Source organism: Halichoeres trimaculatus, unplaced genomic scaffold (genome assembly GCF_033239565.1).
Source record: "Halichoeres trimaculatus isolate MK-OKI-2021-1 unplaced genomic scaffold, fHalTri1.1 fHalTri1_scaffold_9, whole genome shotgun sequence".
In the NCBI taxonomy this organism is placed as follows: Eukaryota; Metazoa; Chordata; class Actinopteri; order Labriformes; family Labridae; genus Halichoeres; species Halichoeres trimaculatus.
Genome location: NW_027437188.1, coordinates 7,258,621 through 7,264,623, shown reverse-complemented (window position 1 = coordinate 7,264,623; position 6,003 = coordinate 7,258,621).

Genomic DNA, 6,003 nt, shown 5'->3' with positions numbered 1-6,003 from the left:
GCAAAGTTCTCCTATTTTGTTGGCCTATTCAAATATTTTATGTTTACTTTGAAGCAGCTAAAGGTTGAGCAGCAGATGACCGTACTTTCATGAAAAAAAGGAGACACATTGAAGCAGATAATACGTACAGCTGGACCAGTGTAGACCATGGACTGTATGATAAATGGATGTAGTCTCCCTGGCGTCACTCGTCTGTTCATGAAATGAATTTTTGAAGCAGATTGACTGGTGTGCCTATTGGAAGTTGGGCAGGCTTCATGTCTCTACACTTACAGCTAGGCCTGAGCTAGGCCTCTGATTGGGTGAACTCACGATCTTAATATCTTCTAAATTGCCCTTGCCCCTGTGTTGTGCATGAATGAAAATACCAAGAACTCTTTTCTAAAAAAGAGAACTTATAGCAAAAAAAATAATGTGAACTGGTTCAATTTTTGGACCATGAATAAAGTTCAAATTCTTCAAAAATGAACGATAAATGTGAACTTATTCATTTGAATTAGTGTGAACTGAACTTGAAGCTAGCTCACTATTTTGGGAGCTAGGCGGTGTTGTGCCGGTAGTGAAATAGTGATTCAGACAGGAGGCATTTTTTTGGACCAGGCTGTAAAAATGCTTATTTCTGCTGTGAAAACAGCTTCTTTTTTTTGGCTTGGTGTGTATGTGACTTCCAGTACTTCCAGAGCCAACCTCAAGTGGAAACTTGAGCAGATTTTAGCACGTCAGCATTGTCTCATTTTTAGACAGGAGGTTGCTGTTTGGTGTAGACAGAGGGTAAGATATCAGAGTTATACCATAAATGTCTTATCCGTTAGTCCTGGAATATTAAGCTACACAAACAGCTTCTTGTGACAGTTGTGTTTCCATAGTATACTACCACACCCTTCAAATGAGTTTGGACAACTTTCTAAACAGGACCTCACACTGAACTCCAGCACAGTATTTCTGAGCACTTTCTGTAAAGGCCTTCTACTCCAACATCATTGTCAAGTTTGCAGATAACAGCTATGGTAAGCTGGAAAGTTTCAAATACCCAGAAATTAAACATCTCCCAGGACCTTGTCCACACCACATCCTCTCCAGATGCCTGAACCACCTCGTCTTGCTTCCTCCACTAAACTAATCACCAACTAAATTATGACACCACTTAATTATTTGACCATAGTGGTGGCCATCTTGAAAAACAGTTGCAATCTTGATTTTTTTTTTGTGTGTATCATTATTATTTTTTGTTTAATTTTCCATAAGAATGACCCTTGTGGAATATTTCTACCAAATTTCATCATTAATTTACCATATGGATGATTTTTTTTCTCCATTATCTCCTGAACTATTTCCTTCCTGCAGCATTTTGACATAACAAATAAAGACTGATGGATTTGTTTGCCTACAGTTGTGCCAAATAAATCCCTGACAGGGTGAGTAAAAACCTAGATGTGATGCAACTAAGGATACAAGCAGGATGGGAATAAGTGGCTATCCAAAGATGATCTCATTGATGTAAATATGATATATGACAGCTAAAATAATGCAGTCTCATTAGGTGGTAGCAATTTTCTTATCAGCCAACTCACAGATTGAAATAACTAACATTAAAAAAAGTATTTTCTTCATGGTAAAGTTACAAGTTTGTTTTGACTTAGCTCTCTGAGAGTTTTAGCGTCTCTTAGCACTGGTTTACCCCTTCTTGTCTTGTTCTTTCCTGGTGACAGGTGAGCTGCTGGACACTGATCCAATGGTGAAATCTCACTTGGCAATCCACTCCTAGCCCCAGCACATTTTGCCCCAAAAGTCCAGTTTGTTTGTCCAGTGTGAAAGCTCTGTACTCTCCACAGGCATGGTACACTTCCTTGGCTCTGGCATGCAGGGGCGGGGTTAGGGGGTGGCTGCTTGGGCTCAAGCCCTGGATGTTTTCTGAAAAGCACCAAAACCAAGCGGCAACCTCCGGTCTGAGAATATGAGACAATGCGGAAGTGCTAAAATCTGCTGTTTATGAGTGTTCGCTTGAGGCTGGCTCCAGAAGTAGCGGAAGTCACATACACACCAAGCCAAAAGAAAGCTGTTTTCAAAGCAGAAATTAACCTATTTACAGACTGGTTCAAAAAACGTCTCCTGTCTGAGTCGCTAATTGTACTACCGGCTCCCACTGTACGGGGGGTGAATTTTTTTCTAACATTTTTTCAGATGATATTAAGATCGCGAGCTCCCCCAATAAGCGGCACAGCTGAAGGTCACGTGACGGCCGGCGCCCTATGGCTGTAGGCGAAGCCCTTGCCACTACCAATATGGCCGCTACAGCCAATGTGCTTCATTTTCCATTTCAGAAACAGACGGGTGACGTCGGCGAGACTACGTCCATGTTTTATACAGTCTATGACCAAAACTGAATGTACTTTTGCGGGAAAAAAAAACTTTCAAAATTAAGTTGTAATACCAGAGTCCAACAGAGAGGCAGCAGCTGTATAAAGTAGCCTGTATATGAAGATTGCCTGAGCCTCTCCCATTGGACGACTGATGTAAACATGGATATTAAGAAGTTTTTTCAACAAAAATTACAACAACATGGGTTGTGATGACCGGAGTGATCACTCAGGTTTGTGAATCTTACAAATAAAGTGACTGATAGCAATATAATGTTACATACGTGGTTACATGGGAAGAATGCAAACAAGCCTGGATAAAAATGAAAAAAAAAAATTGGAAGAGGTGAACTTTGGCGTGGTATGGTTGCCCATGCACAAGGCCCAGCACGAGTGGGTAACACTGGCCTTGCAGAATTGATTGATCACCTCATTTGTAAAAATACGGGATGTTTTTTACCCCCTTGAAGCACATATGAGATAAGTGGGATTGTCTACTAAAGGTTTAAAAAATTCTGTGCCGGTAAAAGAAGGTCTAATCATGCTCGGGTGCTGCTGGGCTTAGAGCAATGTGAGGGCAGGGGAAGGATGCTGCCATGTTTCAGCAGCTCTGCTGCTCTCCTGAGTGCGCCATCAAGATATGTGATCTCCAAATAAATCATGATTAATTCTGGGGTCACCTTTATCATTCAGAATTAATAACCATCATCGAGGAATTGCGAACATTAGAATTAAATTCAGCCAGGTGATGAGTAAGAAAGTCAGGTAAAAATCCAGACATAATCCCTCACAGTGATGATAGTTTTCATTTCTTTTGTAGCCTGTGATGGAGCACAGGTCACAGGAACCTTACATGCTCTGAAACCATTATTATGCTTTCTCCACCACTGTTTTCATAGTGACTTCACAAGTTCTTAAACAAACACAGCTTTGCTTTCTTTCTAATCAGACTCAGAGTTAGCTTAACCGTATGAGTATACATATCCTGTTCACAGTATTTTAGAAGTCCGAACAGAATTTTAACACAGTATCTACAGTCGTTTACTGGGGAAGTTCTACCCAGTATATTACTGTAAACAGCAAAGAATTATTATACAGAAATACAGCAATGATACTTAAAATTCTTTTGAAATGAGTTACTAGAACCTTGCTGCCAGTCCAACCAGCTGGATCCTCTCGGCTCGGCTCTCTTAGTTCAAGCACTAAACCTTTAATATGAAGCTATCAGTACAAGCCTAAATGAAACAGTCACCATAAAAAATGAAGATGGGTAGGTTCAGAGGCTAGTGGTTGGTTGCAGTGAGAAAAGGATGAAGAAATAAACACGTTGAAACACATGTAACCAAGTAACAGATGAGGTAATATGCATGTGATAGTTTCCTTCACAATGTTATATCTTCTCAAAGGCAAATGGGTTTTTTGGTCTTTATTTCATTTGTGTTGTCATATGAATACATGTTCAATATCACAATAAAAAAAAACTCAAAAGAATGAAAAGGAGCAGAAAGAAGAAAAAAATTGTATTGTTTCTGCCCCTTCTCCCACAAAATGTTAAAAACAAACAAACACATGATCGGAAAAAAAAAACAAAAACACTGTTGGCCAGCATGCCTTTTACCTTTCCCTTAATTCTCTCTTACAAAAACATAACAACCATAATGATCCACAAACATAAGTGCTAATTTCTATCAAACAAAAGAAAAACAGACAAAAAAAAATCTCATTATAATTGTTAATATTTTTTCTTTTCTGTTGCAATGTCAAGATTATCTTTCATCCCTGTATTTATTTAATACGCTAGTTATGATATATCTTTTGAAGATACAGAGTGATTTGGCTTTTTTAGAGTCTCTGTACTAACTGTAACCATTGAATGTTGGATGGTAGGAGCTTTTTATAAGCTTTGCACCTGATTTGAAACATGATGAAATCTATTACATCTTTAAGTTTCAGTTAATGTATGAAAAGCGATATTGAGGGAGCTCTGTATGGACGTCTGTTTATAATTCTTATAGCTCTTGTTGCTAAGATTAAGCCGTGATAACAGAAACCACACATTTAAAAATCAATCACTTTTGGTGGAAAATGTTGAGATAGTTAATCTTTGTGCACTTAAAATTAAGAGGAAAGGTCAAGACTGCCATTTTTTTCAATCCCACACACTAGAACAAACACTACATTTCACATTTGGAGGTGAAAAACACTTCGCAATGCCACAGTGGGACTGTGTATTTTGTGGGTTGGTGCGTAGGTGATGTGTTGATCATCCGTGTTTCAAGGCCAGTTTGTAATGTGAAAACCAGCATTGCCAAAGCAGAGGAGGTCATTCACTCGTATTACAAGAAGTGAGCTGCCCACACTATAGACAAACACAGGGTGGAGAGAGGATCTGTTTTTACCTCAGCACATTCATGTCAAGGGTTTTGGGTGGCTGGTTTGGTGCCAAGTATGCAGTGTACTAAAACTATTCTTATTAACCCTGGAAACTGTCATATATTCATGCAAAAATACTTTAGTCTAATTAGGAAAAAAATGAATATTGTAAGAGGGTAATGCAGAAATGTAGATAAAGGGTAACACATTTAGGAGATAATTAGTTAAATAAATTAAGTCATCACTCTAATGTCTGAAAGGTGTCCTTCTTACAAAGCAATCAAGATACCAGCCCTCCTTCTGCCCTCTTGTGGTCAAACCCTGAATTAAGCAATCATGGAAACTTAATGTTCTGTCTTTGAAGCTATAGTCCTGCTCTGTGCCAATACAGCAGCAGGCATGATATCAAAAGCCATTGGAGACCAAAAATGATGGACAGCAAATTATTTAATCTGACTTAAAGTAACAAGCATGGATCAACCATTGACTTCAAGGGAGGAGTGTCAACAGTCCCTGCCAGCCTGCCTCCAGGACTTAAAAGCATCATTTAGCAGCACAGTGTCAATGTGGACCCCCGTTGTGAAGGAAACACAAGGGAAGGTGCCATTTTCCACTCTTTATACGATTTTATATTCAACTTCCTTCAACTTCAGACTTAAAGAAAGTCATTGCAGGAAGAGAACTAAACAAATCATTTAAGCTGTCAAGGGGAATTTACTTCTAGATTTGGCATGCATCCTTAACTTATTCATGCAGAAAACAAAACAAACCAAACCAACATAGAAAAAAAAAAAAAAAAAAAAAAAAAAAAAGAAGAAGAAGAAGAAGAAGAAGAAGAAAACAGATTAAATAACTATTACACAAAAGCTCTGGATTTTATTTGTTTCATTGGTTTACCCAGAGGGGGTTTTCTTTATCTTCAGTTTCAAATGACCTCATTCAAAATGGAACCCACTGAAAACGCTCTTCCTTCAACTTAAACTCAGTGTTTTTTGTCCATAAAAAGGATTTTTTTTTTTTTAATGTGGCTGTTCAAGCTTTGATAAAAGTTGTCAGCGTGTCTCATGATGCTTTTATGTACATTCCAAGCACTTAGAAAATAAAGGATGACTAGTAACCAAAACATGAATAAGGGGGCATGAAACACTAGATGTAATGGCAGTAGTAGTGACTGAAAAAATTGCGAAGTCCGGTTTGACACAGTTTTTCCGGAATAAAAGCATTTTTATATCCAAGAAGAGGACCGAGACAAGAGCGACTATGAAATAGAAAA